Here is a 16599-nt window from a genome sequence, read left to right as displayed (position 1 = left end):
TGACACACCCAAAACCCTTACACTGAAGATACTGGGGAAATACAAACAAGTTGGAGATAGAAGCAAGCTCTGCTCCTGCTTGAGGACAGACTGGTCAACTGATAAAGACGTACACACACATCAAGTCACAAAACAAACAAAGAGGGTGTACATGGAAAAGGTAAAAGGAATACCATTAAGCCAAGGGAAGGTAAATGCAAGCTCATAAAGCAAAGAGATCCCAGGTCTTTTTGGTACCTGGCTCACTATAACCTGAACTGTAACAAACAGACAGTACATTCAGACACAGTCAAAACCTTTTCATTTCATATAAATGTATCAAGAAGCACTACACAGTTTTAGAAATGTGTATGTTGAAAATTCTTCACCATTCGTAAAACTGTGCATTTTACAGTAGCAAAGGCACCCAAAGGACACACAGATCTAAACCTCAGGCACAAAAGCAGCAGGGTTAGCTGTGTTATGCCTTTTTACTCACTTCAGCATGGCTTGATGACAAAATTTAATTTATCCGAACAGACCAAAAATGTTCTGTTGTGTAAATAATCCTGTCCTTTACATTATTGAATACCTCTTGGATGTCGGAACAGGAGAATTAACTAGATCACTGGCACCAGACAGTAATCAACCCCACATAAATTATAGAGTGTACCAATGGTAATGAATCCTCTAAAATAGGAGTTACCTGCAATCCCCACATCAACAATAAGTAGTCAGCAATGAGAGACAATTTGACAGTAGTCTGAGCAACCATTCTCAATGGGAGCCATACGGCCCCCAGGGGAAACCTGGCACATTTGAAGTGGGCCGCAAACTGGCCTTCAATAATCAATGATTTTATGTTCACCTGTTTGTGTTGTTTGACGGGGGACCCTGGAACTCGAGAAGAGGGTCCATAGCCAACAAATGGTTGGGAATGGCTGTTCTAGAGGATACCAATGCCAACATCACTAGAACCAACTCTTCCCCAAAATTTTCAATTCCCTACTAATTCACTACTCTCCATCCTCTATTTAATTCCACTTTTTCTTGTTCCTGCCATCTGCCCCAGCACATCTTTTTACAAAACATCTGCAACTGCCAATGCCTTGTGTGGGGTTCTGTAGAAAAGACTAATGAGCCCCGAAGCAGTTCCTCTCTCTGGGGCAAGCTACTCCATGTTGGTATCAACAGCAGTTAAGCCAGGCCTGTGCAAACACAGATCACTTCCAAAACAACAGGCATTGATTGCATTTGCTAGTATCCTGACAAGAAATGCTGGACCACTGCAAGAAATCTGCCCTTCCGCACCTGCAGGGCATATAGGAAAAAAACTTTAGGTTGCAACCCTGTAAACTCTGTCCTCAGAGTAAGCCCCACTGAACACAATACTACTAAGTAGGCATGCACAGGATTGTGCTGTTAGTCTAGTGAACACTATGGTAGCATTAACAGCAATGATACATTCAAGCAGCCCAGCCACTAGCACCAACCATACTGTACCCCAAAACTCAGGCTGCGCTCAGGAACCTGTGAAGCTTGCCCATCATGAACAGAGATCATGCCCAGGACCTACTGTATCCTTGTCCATCCTTTGACTCCACCCCCATGACTCATCATAACCTCAGATGTTTCACATCCTGTTGTGAAGGGTCCATGGAGGCAACAAGAACAGCTGAGGGAGGGCCAGGGTTGGCAGTACACTTCTAACTCTGACAGTATCCTACAATACCTTATTAAATCACAGTACACTTATAAAATCTAAAAGTACTGTAATCTAATCCAGGTGAACAGGAAAGATTGCTACAGTGCTCCCTGAGTTACTTAAGAGTACATAGGAATACACAGAGTGTATGCCTTGTCTCCCCATTACAACACAGTGGTCAGTAGTCTAATTATCATATGGTCTAAACCTAGAGTTTAGAATCACAGCTTTCAACTGTAAGCAAGCTCCATCAAAATTAACGGGATCCACTTGCAGTTTAAATTCATAGCAAATCTGGATGCAACATTCAAAATGCTTTCTGGACACAAGAACAAATGCTTCCCTCTGAGTAAACAATCTGCTGCCACACAGAAACTGAGGTTCACCATAAAAAAACTGACCAACCTACTTAACATTGCACAAGGTTGAGTAACAGGGAGGAGAAAGGCAAGACCTTGTAAGGAACATGCAAAATTATGTGACTGCCAATTATACCAGGCGTCAACAGCAGCAGTGGGGAGATGAGCATGTTGTTTGCAATCAACAAACTCTAGCCTTCTGAGAGCCTAGATTTGCTCACTTAAACCTCTGCACCTTCCAGTTTTCCCCCCTAGTTTTCCCCCAGTTTTCCCCCCTAGTGTCTTATGTTTCTCCCTTAACAGCTCTGCAGTGGGGTAGGGTAGCTTGGGTAGGATGCGTTTCAGTTGGGGAAACAGAAGACAAAAAAGAAAAAATGCTTGTTCACATACAACCAAGCCTGCAATGCCCCACATTTAAGAAAAAGCCCAGAAAATCAAAACCTCTGCAGCATCCAAATACACACATTACAAGTTCAAGTTAGAAATGGCACAGTCCTTTTTTAAAAATTTTTTTAATATTTTTCAAAAACAAATATAAACAAACACACAACACACACAAAAACACACAAAAGAGGGTGCAGGAAATCATATATCATCATATATTGCTAAAACTAATAAATCATTACATATCTTAATCCATTTCCTCTTCTAAATTTACCTCTTAATATCATTTTTCATTCATCATTCATCTATCATATATCAAATTATATATATAATACAATCATCTAAATGCCCTATCATATATTTCTAAAGCTTCATTTTCAACCAAGCATAAAAAGGTTTCCACTGCTCAGTTTGTGTCGGTTTTTGCTGGTGATCCAACATTTCTGAAAGTCTGTCCATTTCCACCACATTCATTATTTTCTCTTTCTCTTCTTCCTCACTCTCCATGGAACATATCTCAAAATTTTAACTTTATTGTCATCCGCTATCCATTCCTTTTCCTGTGAGGCCTACAGTAATTTATCTCTGTCAAAGGTTCTGATGAATTTCACATAAGTTTCTCTTGGTAATTTGTGTTTTCTCAGATAAAAGTGCTCACTCTTCTCACTGGATCCAGTTCTTTAAATATCTCCTCCATTGATATATCAATCCCTTCTAATATTAATCTGGCAATCCGTCGTAACGTATCTTCTCCTTTCTCTTCTGGTATATTTTGTATCCTCACCTTTCGGACTTTCGCTGTTTTAGCCGCCATCTTTGTTAATGTTCTTTATGACCACTAGATGGCCTCAGTGTATTATCTTCCTTGCTCCACTTATAAACACAAATCCAGTTCTTGCAATGTCTTTTTAGATCCACTAGATGTCACTGGTACACTGTTCTTGTTTTATTTTTGTTTCCTATCTACTGTGTTTATACTTGTAGCCTTGGCAACCACATTCTTCAATCCGCAAGAATGTCAAAAAAAATCCAGCCGCACTCCCAAACAATAGTAGCAAACCAAGGCAATAAATGCTCCAATGCACAAACTTTATCCAAGGACAGTTAATTTATAATCCACCGAAATTCAAAGTTGTAAAGTTGTAATTATATTTTCAGATAACCATAACAAGCTTGGTAAATCTCTTCTACAATTTCTCCTCACACCGATAAACAGCTGGGGGGAAATCTCCCCCCTCCTCTTCTTCTCATAGCAAAAAAGAACCAAATCAGGCAATCAAACTACTCAGTTCACACCATGCATACACAAACAGAGTAACTCTTAAGTCTTTCAACGTCTGTCCCTGCAGGGGCCTTCAGCTTGATTCCAAATGAATTCTTCACCATTGCCGCCAAGAAGGCAGAATCAACTGGGAAAGCCCCCTGGCCGGGCTATCTCCTCAGGAATCGTGCCATCACATGGAGGAGTTTGTCTCTCCTGACAAACAATCCTCGGATCTGCACTGAGAAATGGCACAGTCCTCTGTAAGTAGCTGGGGATACTTAACAGGGGTCACTAACATTTGACCAGCTAACAGAGTGGTTCCCAAACTGTGAGCTGTGGCTTCCTGGAGGGAGCTACAGAAACCAGCCAGGGAATCCTCATGAAAAACCCGCCATGATACACAATGTATAGGATTGTAGCCCTGATGGGGAGCCACAGCCAATGGCCTGAAACAGGGGTGTCCAGAGTTTTTGGCAGGAGGGCCACATGGTCTCTCTGACACTGTGTCAGGGGCGGGGGGGGGAATTAATTTACATTTTAAATTTGAATAAATTTACATAAGTTTACATAAATGAATATATTAAAGATGGACTTATACAAATGAATGAAGGTGTTGCAATAGCAAGGCTGGCCTTTCCTTTGCTGCCGCTACTGCATCACAGACGTGAAACAGCAAGCAGTGGAGGGAACCCTCATCCCACAGCTCGCACGAGAGGTCAAACAGTCGCCCTCATGCTGAGAGCAGTTGTGTCAGGCCAGTGTGGACTCCAACAAATCTCCGGAGGACCAAAGGCTCATTGGAGACTAGAGATTCCCTGAGGGCCACATTGAGAGGCCTCGAGGGCCTCAAGTGGCGCCAGGACCGGGGTTTGGGCACCCCTGGCCTAGAAGGTCAAGGGAGCTGCCAGTCAAAGAAGTTTGGGAAACACTGAATCAGATTATAAGAATCTCACCTCACAAGAACAGGTGGGAGGGAATCTTATTTCTCTGCTATACAAACCACTCTTGAGAGCATTCATTACTGCTGAGCGGAAAAATATATATATTCATAACAACAATAGCCACTCCCGACACTCACATGCTTCATTACTTACTCCCAGGGCCTCAGCAGCTCTAACTGAATTAATTCTAAGAATAATTCTAAGCTTTTCTCCCCCCCCCCCCAAAAAAAAAATAGGATACCCACAGCAGGCTTCCCATTCCAGCTAAAAGGGAAGAGAGTGACCAAAATGATACTGGGCTGGGGTACACCTCCTTACAAGGAAAGGCTACAGAGTTCAGGCTCTTCAGTCTATAAACAAGGCACTTGAGGGGGGACATGATTGAGATACACAGAATTATGCAGGGTATGGATAAAGGGAATTTCTTTTCCCTTTTACACAACACCAGAACCAGGAGAACATAAGAACATCCCTGCTGGATCAGGCCATAGGCCCATCTACTCCAGCTTCCTGTATCTCACAGCGACCCACCAAATGCTCCAGGGAGCACACGAGATAACAAGAGACCTGCATCGCAGTGCAGTGGACAACCACTAAAATTGAGTATTGCAAGAGTTAGGACAGGCAAAAGAACATATTTATTTATGCAGCATGCAATTGATCTGAGGAACTCCCTGCCACAAGATGTGGTGATGGTGATAGAAAGAGTGGATAGAGGAATGTCCTTTTTCCTCTTTCACAACACCAGAACCAGAGGATATACACTAAAGTTGAACATCAGGAGTTAGAACAGACAAAAGACAATCTCTTTGCCCAGTGTGTTATTTGTGGAACTCCCTGCCACAGGACGTGGTGATGGATAGAGTGGAGAGAGGGAGGTTCTTTTCTTTTCCCTCTCACACAACACCAGAACAAAGAGACATCTGCCAAGATTGAGCGTTGGGAGAGTTAAGACAAGCAAAAGAACACATTTCTTTACCCATTGTGCAGTTAGTCTGTGAAACGCCTTGCCACAGGATGTGGTGATGGGGATGGATAGAGTGGACAGAGGGATGCTCTTCCCCCTCTCACACAGCACCAGAACCAAAGGACATGCACTCAAATTGGGAGAGTTAGGGCAGACAAAAGGAAAGATTTATTTACCCAGCTTGTCATCAGCCTGTGGAACGCCTTGCCACAGGACATAGCGATCGCATCTTGCCAAGATGCCTTTAAAAGGGGCCTGGACAAATATTTCTTTAGCTTGTTCACAAATGGCCAGTGAAACTCCTTGCCACAGAATGCAACCTACACGCCTTCATAAGGGGGCCAGACAAATATTTCTTTAGGGCCTGCGGAACTCCTTGCCACAAGGATGAGGCGGCAGCAAGTGTCCTGGACGCCTCTCGAAGGGACTGGAAGAATCTGCGGAGGAAAGCGCCTCCTCAGCCGGGCGTGACGAGCCCGTGGAACCCCCTGCCACAGGAAGATGCGGCGGCGGCAGCCGGCCTGGACGCCTCTGGAAGGGGGCTGGAGGGGCTTCGGCAGGGCTCTGCGAGGCTGCAGAAGGCCGGGGGCACGTAGGCGGGGCGGGCCAGCGGGGGCTCTGCGAGGCTCGGGGGGGCTGGGGCGCCCCTGCAGCAGTCACTGCTGAGGAAGGGAACCCCAGCGCCGGCAGGGCCCCTGCGGTGGCGTAGCTGGCGGGTGCGGGGCGCTCCCTTCGGAGCCATGCCCGGCGGGGGGCAAAGGAGCCCTATGGAACGGCTCCGAAGGGAGGGGCCGCTCGCTCGCCCCCCGCCCCCGCCAGCTACGCCACCGCCCCTCCCTCGGGACCTCCCTCGGCGCCCCGCCCCCACTCCCTTACCTCAGCCGGGCCCGGCCAGGGGCGAGCGGCCTCCGTCCCGCCGCCTGCGGCCAGCGGCAGGGTCGCTGCGCCCGCCCTCAGTCGCTCACCGGCTGCCGTTGCGCCCGGCCGGGAGTCGCCTCCTGATCCTCTCATCAACGGCCGCCGCCTCTCCGGGCGCTCCACGAGCCCGCCGAGGGGGAGGAGGGAGGGGCGGGGCTCTGGCCGGAGCCACGCCCCCTCTGGGATCACGTGCCGCGGGCGAGCCTTCTCGCGCCGCTCCACAAGCCGCGCCTCCCGCGCCCCTTCCTGGCCCTTTTGTCTCAGCCCATTCCGGCCCCGCCCCCTCCCCTTAGCCACGCCCCCGCTCTGCTGCTTGCTTCCCCCACCTTTTCCCTGCACTCCAGACTAGGGCAGCGGCTGCTGCGAACTAAGACCCCCTCCTGCCCACCCTTACCTGGGAGTAAGCCCCATTGACTATAACGGGACTTACTTCTGAGTAGACATGCATAGGATGGGGGTCTAAGGACAGAAGCATGTCTACTCAGAAGTAAGTCCCATTATAGTCAATGGGGCTTACTGCCAGGTAAAAGTGGACAGGATTGCAAGCTAAGAGCCCCATCCTATGCAGGTCTACTCAGAAGTAAGTCCCGTTCTAGTCAATGGCTCTTACTCCCAGGTAAGTGTGGCTAGGATTGCACCCTCAGCGCCTGACTGCAGGCAGTGAGTGCACAGGGATGCACCCTGTGATGCAGAAAGACCTCCTGTTCCACTGCAGCAACAGCAGATGGCAGGTGCAAATGCTGCTGAAGTGGGTCCTTCAGGCATCAGCCCCCATCGCTCCCACCTCCTCCTCTATCACAGTGCAAAAAGCTGCAGCCAAAAAGAAGGAACTAGTCAAACCTCACTGCTGCCTGTCAGGCATCCACAGGGACACTGCACACCACTCTCTGGTTATATGAGAAGATCTCCTGGTTTTCATACCGTTTAATAGAGAACATGCTGGAATCCCTAGCATGTATGCACTACTGAAACAGAGACGCCTGCGTTGGCTCGGTCATGTCGTGAGAATGGATGATGGCCGGATCCCAAAGGATCTCCTCTATGGAGAACTCGTGCAAGGAAAGCGCCCTACAGGTAGACCACAGCTGCGATACAAGGACATCTGCAAGAGGGATCTGAAGGCCTTAGGAGTGGACCTCAACAAGTGGGAAACCCTGGCCTCTGAGCGGCCCGCTTGGAGGCAGGCTGTGCAGCATGGCCTTTCCCAGTTTGAAGAGACACTTGGCCAACAGTCTGAGGCTAAGAGGCAAAGAAGGAAGGCCCATAGCCAGGGAGACAGGCCAGGGACAGACTGCACTTGCTCCCAGTGTGGAAGGGATTGTCACTCCCGAATCGGCCTTTTCAGCCACACTAGACGCTGTTTCAGAACCACCTTTCAGAGTGCGATACCATAGTCTTTCGAGACTGAAGGTTGACAACTAGTTCTTGAATGGGTATTGATACCTCAAGATGTGACATGGGCTTAGGGGTGCACCAAAGTCATAGAATGGGATTGCTGGTGATGGAGGATGACCGGCTCTGGCCTGAACACACCCAGCTACTTGGAGAAGAGCTGGAGAGAAACGCTTTAGGAATGTCGCCTGTGAAGGAGAGACAAGCTGAATCTTTGAAGCCGGCTGCCAAGAACAAGTGGGGCAGTGCCAAGGTCATGCTGGCTGTTCGTTTGATTTTGTTCCTGAACGATTTGAGAACCACTCTTTTCATTTCAGGGTGGATGTTTCAGAACCAGGGGTTCTTTTTTGCAGGCAGGTTTTTCTATGGGGGTTGGAGCACCATTAAAATCAGATCTCTCTTTTTCATTTTTTATTATATATTTATTATAATATAAATTTATATATTTATTTATTTATATAGCAAGCCTAATATATTAAAAATAAAATACACATTGAAATTTATTTATAAAATAAATAAATGAATAAAAATGAGATCTCTCACCTGTCGGCTGATCCCAATAGACCCATAGCAGCTGCTGGGGCTCAGCACAGGGTGAGGCAACAAATATCCTGAGAAGACCTCTAGCTGCTTCCTTGCCCATGCAGGATATACCCACAGCCATTTAGGTGCCACTGTGTTGAAGCTCCAATGCAAACTCAAACTTTTAGTGCCTTTAGGACTCAAACACAGGCTGCCTGTGTTCCTCTTTTGCACTTGGATTGGTTGTTTTCATTTGCTGCTATTTTCTTTGAATTTTTGTTTAAATAATTTATAATTTTTTTAAAAAAATCTTTGAATGTAAGCTTCTTTAAGCACCACTGGAGAAAGGAACAAACCTGGGGGAAAAATGCCCTCAACTGTTCATGCTTGGAATTCATTCTGATCATCTCTCAGAGAATGTTATAAATCAACATTTCTCAAACTTTTTAGCAATGGGACCCACTTTCAGAATGACAATCTGTTGGGACCCACCTGAAGTGATGTCATTAACCTTGAAGTGATGTAATGATCAGAAGTGACATCATCAAGCAGGAAAATTTTCAACACCCTCATATGACAAAATTAAATGAAATAAGTAAATAAATTAAAAGTTTACAATAAGTTTAAAAATTTATTTGAAATAAAGAAAAACCTTCCTAACTCTCCCAAGCAGTTGCTGATCTGTTTAAAAGAATTCCCCAAACATCCCAAAGGCTGCAATTCTATCCACACTTACCTGGGAGTAAGCCCCATTGACTATCATTGTCAAAAGCATTTACAGAGTAGCCTGTTCGAAGTACAGATCTATAACATTTCCCCAAATGCAATCACATACCATGGGAGAAGCAAGCCTAATATATTAAAAATAAAATACACATTGAAATGAATGGGGACCCACCTGAAAATTTACTCATGACCCACCTAGTGCGTCCTGACCCTCAGTTTGAGGAACAAAAGATTAATGATTAGCAACAGCACAAGCCTATGCATATCTACTTAGATGTAACGCCCATTGAATAGGACTTACTCCCAGGTATGTATTACTCCCAGGTAAGGATTGTACCCTAAGAAATGTCTCACTCATGTATAAAATGTATTTACTTAAAAGATTTATATCCTGCCTTTCTCTCAAATAAATTGAAGGGCGTTTTTTTGTTTGTTTAAATAATTATAGAAGTTCAGTTCTGGTAAATCAACCTACATTACATTAAGTTGTAGAGAGGCTGGTGAGCTCCTCCTTTCATCTGATGCCACAGTCTTCTAATGGCTGAAAAACAATGTTTATGAACCTTCCACATTGAAGAAGTAAATGCAGAGCATGCTTAGGTGAAACTGATCAGGGTAAGATCTGAAACAGTGGCTACAATTTAAAACTAATTGCAACTTTTGTTGCACTGGGCACATTGATTCATTGCGTCACAAATGAGATTATTTCTCTGCTAGCACAGCAATGCCAAAAGAAGCCAGCAACAACTATGAAAAGAATTACTCATAACAAGGTTAGAATAAGATTGGGTTCATGTGGCTTGACGATCTAATTATATTAGAGAACTGGGCGGTGTGGTTTCATCCTGTGTTTCGTCATCATGAAAGTCTTATAAAAACACAGTGCAATCATTGCACTTACTCTCCTTGATTGCAAAGGACTGAAGTTAATAGACCCAGATTTTCAGAACATGAAATGTACACGGTCTAATGCAGTGGCATAGCGAGAGGGGGTGCAAAGCACTTGCAGGCACCAGAATGCACTGTGCAAGCGGACCCTTCCCCTCCCCTTCAGAGCCATTCCAGGCATAAGAACATAAGAACAGCCCCACTGGATCAGGCCATTGGCCCATCTAGTCCAGCTTCCTGTATCTCACAGCGGCCCAACAAATGCCCCAGAAGCACAACAGATAACAAGAGACCTCATTCTGGTGCCCTCCCTTGCATCTGACATAGCCCATTTCTAAAATCAGGAGGTTGCACATACACATCATGGCTTGTAACCCGTAATGGATTTTTCCTCCAGAAACTTGTCCAATCCCCTTTTAAAGGCGTCCAGGCCAGACGCCATCACCACATCCTGTGGCAAGGAGTTCCACAGACCAACCAAATGCTGAGTAAAATAATATTTTCTTTTGTCTGTTCTAACTCTCCCAACACTCAATTTTAGTGGATGTCCCCTGGTTCTGGTGTTATGTGAGAGGGGAAAGAGCGTCTCTCTCTATCCACTCTGTCCATCCCCTGCATAATTTTGTATGTCTCAATCATGTCCCCCCTCTGGCATGTCCCCCTCAATCATGTCCCCCCCTCTTTTCTAGGCTGAAGAGGCCCAAACGCCGTAGTCTTTCTTCACAAGGAAGATGCCCCAGCCCAGTAATAATCTTAGTCGCTCTCTTTTGCACCTTTTCCATTTCCACTATGTCCTTTTTGAGATGTGGCGACCAGAATTGGACACAATACTCCAGGTGTGGCCTTACCATCGATTTGTACAATGGCATTATAATATTAGCCCTTTTGTTCTCAATACCTTTTCTAATGTTCCCAAGCATAGAATTGGCCTTCTTTACTGCCGCCGCACATTGGGTTGACACTTTCATCGACCTGTCTGCCACCACCCCAAGATCTCTCTCCTGATCTGTCACAGACAGCTCAGAACCCATCAGCCTATATCTAAAGTTTTGATTTTTTGCCCCAATGTCCATGACCTTACACTTACTGACATTGAAGCACATCTGCCATTTTGCTGCCCATTCTGCCAGTTTGGAGAGATCCTTCTGGAGCTCCTCACAATCACTTCTGGTCTTCACCACTCAGAAAAGTTTGGTGTTGTCTGCAAACTTAGCCACCTCACTGCTCAATCCTGTCTCCAGGTCATTTATGAAAAGGTTGAAGAGCACCAGTCCCAGGACAGATCCCTGGGGCACACCGCTTTTCACTTCTCTCCATTGTGAAAATTGCCCATTGACACCCACTCTCTGTTTCCTGGTCTTCAACCAGGTCTCAATCCAGGAAAGGACCTGCCCTCTAATTCCCTGACTGTGGAGTTTTTTTAGTAGCCTTTGGTGAGGGACCAGGTCAAACACCTTCTGAAAGTCCAGATATATAATGTCTACGGGTTCTCCCGCATCCACATGCCTGTTGACCTTTTCAAAGAATTCTAAAAGGTTCGTGAGGCAAGACTTACCCTTACAGAAGCCATGCTGATTCTCCCTCAACAAGGCCTGTTCGTCTATGTGTTTTGAGATTCTATCTTTGATGAGGCATTCCACCATCTTACCCGGTATAGATGTTAGGCTGACCAGCCTATAGTTTCCCGGGTCCCCCCTCTTTCCCTTTTTAAAGATAGGCGAGACATTTGCTATCCTCCAATCTTCTGGCACTGTGGCCGTTTTGAGGGACAAGCTGCATATTTTAGTCAAGAGATCAGCAACTTCATTCTTCAATTCCTTAATAACTTTTGGGTGGATGCCATCAGGGTCCGGTGACTTATTGATCTTTAATTTATCAATGAGGTCTGAAACATCTTCTCTTTTAACCTCTATCTGACTTAATTCCTCTGTCAGGAGGGGCCGTTCGGGCAGCAGTATCTGCCCGAGGTCTTCTGCTGTGAAGACAGGCAATGGGAGGAAAATGAAAGCATATGCCTCATTTTGCTCCCACTGCCCAGAATGGCTCCGAAGGAGGGGAGGGGCTGCTTGCACAGCATCTGCGAAACTTAGTGCTTTGCACCCCCTCTAGCTATGCCACTGGTCTAATGTATAGAAGTTCAAAGTAAGTAGATTTATTGGATGAAGACCTGTGGGCAGAAGGCAGACTTTTATAACTGTGTTTACATCTATCTCTTTCTGTTTGCACTGTGGCTGGCAGCTGACAACAGTGAGATATAGGAAGACATCAGCATTTTATTCCATGCATGACCCAAAGTGATCATCTGGAGAGTACAGATAATGAATTTCAACTTCCTCATCAGTTTGCTCTCAGTTAGCAGCCCTTGCATGATTGCAGGCATCCCGTGGAAGCAAGCCAGGGTAGTAGTCACTCCACCTGTCTCACCTTCCAAGGGATCTTTTCAATCTGCCCAGGGAGCCTGGGGGTCATATAATGGGGAGCTGGACTGTAAATGCATAGGGGCCCAGAGCACTGCCGTGCCCCACTGCAAATAGTGCCCCACTGCAAACTAAAACACTGAACTAAGTTCAGACTAGGACTAGGTTGAGACCCGTTAAGTCAAGAATCTTCCTGGGTGACCTTGAACATAGGGAGCTGCCTAACACCAAGACCTGATTGGTCCATTTGGTCCAGTATTGTCCACAGTGTACACTCTACTCAGACTCCCAGTTTTTTTTTAGGGTTTCATGCAGGGGGGTTTCCCAGCCCAACCTGGAGATACGAGGGATTGAAGCTGGCACCATCTACATGCCAGGGGTGTACTGTACAGCTGAGCTACAGCCCTTCCCCTGTACAACCTTGGGCTGCAATCCTATGCACTCTTTCCTGAAACTAAGTGCCTCTGAATACAATAGACATGCACTAGGATTGAGTAGACAAGACATGCAAAGGATTGCACTGTACATCTCTTAGCAGGGCCGGCCCAAGACCTGACTAAGGTGAGGGGAGAACCAAATATGTCACCCTGAGATGAAGGGTGGGTTAAACATTGTAACAACAACAACATTTAACCTGCTGAGTTTTTGTTTGCTCTCAGGCTTAAAAAGGCAGGGAGGAGGCCTTCCAGAAAAGGAAAAAAAAATAGTAGAGAGCGATATAAGCAGGGTTGGAGAGCAGAGAGAATATAAGGACATCTCAGGCAGTGAGTGGAAACAATTTTACAGCCCAGTGCTGTGCATGTTTACCCAGAAAGAAGTCCCACAGAGTCCAGTGATCCACAGGCAAACATCGGAGAACTGCAGCTTCAGAAAAAGAAGGAAGGCCATTGCCCCAGTGTTACTCACTGCTCCCGTCCCTTAGTAAAGATTTCATCAGTGAAGGAAAATATCCATTCTTTGTCTGAATTTCTTCCTCTGCACTACAGAAGTTGTGCTGCCTGCTAATGTCAGTAACAATGTACAGCTGTGGAAGTTACTTGCTGATGTAAGTAACACTTTACAAAGTCAAGGAAAGCTCCTGTAATGTTGCATCTAGATGCCCAAGAAGTAGACCTTAAGTCTCATAGCAAAATAAATGAATAAATTCAATTTTCTTGATTTACGCAATTCTCAAGTTTACTCAATCACCTCTTGATTTATTCATCTACAAGTTTTTCTGTCTATAAATATAAAAGAAAACCCTGCCTGCCGTGCCACACTCTCCATTGCCCTACTTAGGTACAGCTAGTTATGAGAGAGTGCACCCCACACACATACCAGCAGGTGCAGAGCTATCTTTGTACAACACACCACTCCTGTTAGATTACATTGAGCTCTTCCAGCAGGTTATTCATTTGAGAACTCTGATGTGTAGAAGTACTTGGCAGCAGAGATGCTGACTGCACCTGCTTCTCCGCCATTGGGCTCCAGTGCCCATGCTTTAAAGACAGTTTTATCAGGATTTTAATGCCACTGCTCAGTTGTGTTGAAAAGGGACGTGATTATGTTGATATTAAATATCTGGAGCTCTATTTACCTCCAGCAAGGTCAATTTGATAGTAATGAGTTGCGGTTTACAGTTGGAATTAGTCTGCAAAGTGTTACGTTTGCTGTACTATTTAGTTTATATTTCCAAGCACAGCCGTGGTTAAAAACATGGCTGTGGGTGAAATCATATGCTCCATATGATAGAGGGGCATTTGGATGTGGAAGAAGCCTCCTGCACTGATGTATCCTGAGATACAGTCCTGATACATCTCAGTCCTGATGACTATGTTGGTTTAACACTGCAGATACGCAAGCATCCTTTTACACTGGGATATCCAATATGCCAGCACAACTCCACTGGTGGAGGGGTCATCATGAGGTAGCAACAGGCAGAGACATAAATACAGTGCCTCAGTAACCGGGACAATGCTGTCACAATGTCACATGATGTCGTGACATCACTTTCGGGTTCCCCCTGGAGCAAGGAGCACTGGCTGCCACGGCTTTGAGCCCCCATTCCTTCTCCTGAGGAGGACGCCCTTTGAAGAAGAAGGAACGGGGGGGGGGCGAAGCTGCCCACACCTATGCTGAATCTAGGGTGGAGTCTGAGGGGCAGTAGCCACGTGCTTCCTCTTGACATACCACCAGGGGAAGGTGCCCCTCAGGATCTGCACTAGTTTCATCTCTGATGATGATGATGATGATCTCTGATGATGTAGGCAGAGCAGAGAGCCAGGGTGGTGTAGTGGTTTGGGAGGTGGACTTAGACCTGGATGATCCAGGTTCCCCCTCAGCCACGAAGCTTCCTGGGTGACCTTGGGCCAGTCACTTTCTCTCAGCCCCACCTACCTCACAGGGTTGTTGTGAGGACAAGAGAAAGGGGAGGAGCAGCTGTGTAAACCGCTCTGAGCTCTTTGGAGGAAGGGCGGTATAAAAATGTGAAAAACAAATAAATAAATTAAGCAAAATCTTATATGTCTCCAGCACCAACGACAGAGGAAATGGCATTAATTAAAAAACCCCCATTGAAATTCAGGAGACTGGAGAACCAAAATGTTCCCTAACCTTGTGGAGGCCTCGCACCACAGGATGCAGCAACACACCCCGTTGACACAGCTGCATCAGCGTTGGAAAGTTGGATAGGATTGTGCCCTAAGAATGCTTACTGATATCCTGCTTCAGGACGGACACACAAACGCTCAAGAGGTACTGGAGCTTTACTATTTATTTTAAAGCATTTATATCCCACTTTTCCCCCTTTTTAAATAAAAAGCATCCAAGATTATTTAAAGTATTCCAAGTGCCAGTTGAGGACCACACAGCCCAGACAGGCAATGCTAGTTGTGGGTCTCGCCTATTAAGGCTGCAGTCTGCAACATGATCAGGTTGCAGAAACTGAAAGGCGTACAAAGAAACAGGGCAAGTGGAAACTTCCGTTGCTTGCATCTATATCTGTAATTAATATGGCACCCAGGTCAGAAAAGATACATGCAATTTGATCCCCAAAGTGTACAGCAAGTTGGTCACAGTAGGCCACTGAGAGTTCTTCCAACTCCCACTGTGGGTCAAGATGTAATAGGCCTCTGACCTCTCAGACCAGCTGTGCTGCATAACACTACGCAGATGCAATGGTGGAGGACAAGCATGTTTTCTTCACCTCTTGTCAGGACTTGGCAAGGGTCATGCTCCAGACAGCTGGGATCTCAGGGGAGCTGGCCGTCAGTCCAAGGGGGCTCCAGGCAGATGTGCGGTCTCAAGCAGGCAGGGGGTGAGTATCAAGGCAGCAATAGAAGGTCAAGGCATCAGAAGCAGGCGGGGAGTCAAAACTAAGAGGGATCAGGATTCAAGGCACTTAACAGGAAATGGAGGTCATTTTTGCCCTATACATTCTCTCCCCCTCCCCAGCTGTTTTTCACCCAATTGGGAAAAGAATATTGGGAAAACTTTAAGCCCTTTACTGTTCTGCTTAAACTTGCAGCCTGTAAAGGCTACTTTTAGCTGGGTGGCCTTAAAAAAGTGGTAATAATACTCAGAGAAAAGATGTACTACAAATGGTTATGTGTAACTTGCAGCTTGATACGAAGAAAGCAGGCGATTAGAGACATCGGTTTATGATCTCAGTAGGATATTATATTTGTTTGGAAAAGATGTTAACTCTGCAGCTTTCTGTAATCAACAGAATTGCTTCAAGATGTAAGACTGTTTTTGCTGCCTTGAGCACAGCTATTTTCTCGAGGTCAATGCAAAGTAAAAATTGTAGAAGACTACACAGTATAATATGAGATGTTCAATGATATTATTCAAATAAATGGAAGCCACATTTATATTGGTCGCCACTGAATATTTATAAATATTCGTAGCCACTGGTTTTATTGGAATTTTTACTTGACTTTTCATTTTGGGAACAGATAGGGAATTATCATCACTAATCAAAAAGGAATATTAATGTTTGTTCAATAAGTTTTTCTTTAAAAAAAAAAGACAGTGAGTGGTATGCTAAAAACAAACACATAGTGCAGATTTCTTGGCATTGTCTGTACTTTTAAAAGTACTGAGGGATAACCTGTAAGATGGCAGTTTGCAAACAATTCAGATGTTATGTTTCAGAAG

General features: G+C 45.5%; 1 protein-coding gene across 5 annotated transcripts in view; it reads right to left on the bottom strand.

Moving 5' to 3' along the window:
* The window catches only part of LOC136656847 (oxysterol-binding protein-related protein 8-like), an 83437-nt gene extending 76803 nt beyond the window's left edge, over positions 1-6634 (bottom strand). For 4 of the 5 annotated variants that reach the window (XM_066633219.1, XM_066633218.1, XM_066633215.1 and 1 more), the window contains exon 1: positions 6476-6634. The gene's annotated coding sequence lies outside the window, so the exon portion shown is untranslated. The remainder of the gene's footprint in view (positions 1-6475) is intronic. The other variant, XM_066633216.1, reaches the window with a different exon arrangement.
* Positions 6635-16599: the final 9965 nt, after the last annotated feature.

Source organism: Tiliqua scincoides, chromosome 7 (genome assembly GCF_035046505.1).
Source record: "Tiliqua scincoides isolate rTilSci1 chromosome 7, rTilSci1.hap2, whole genome shotgun sequence".
In the NCBI taxonomy this organism is placed as follows: Eukaryota; Metazoa; Chordata; class Lepidosauria; order Squamata; family Scincidae; genus Tiliqua; species Tiliqua scincoides.
Note: the sequence above shows the minus strand (reverse complement) of the source record. Positions and strands in the feature narration are given on the sequence as shown.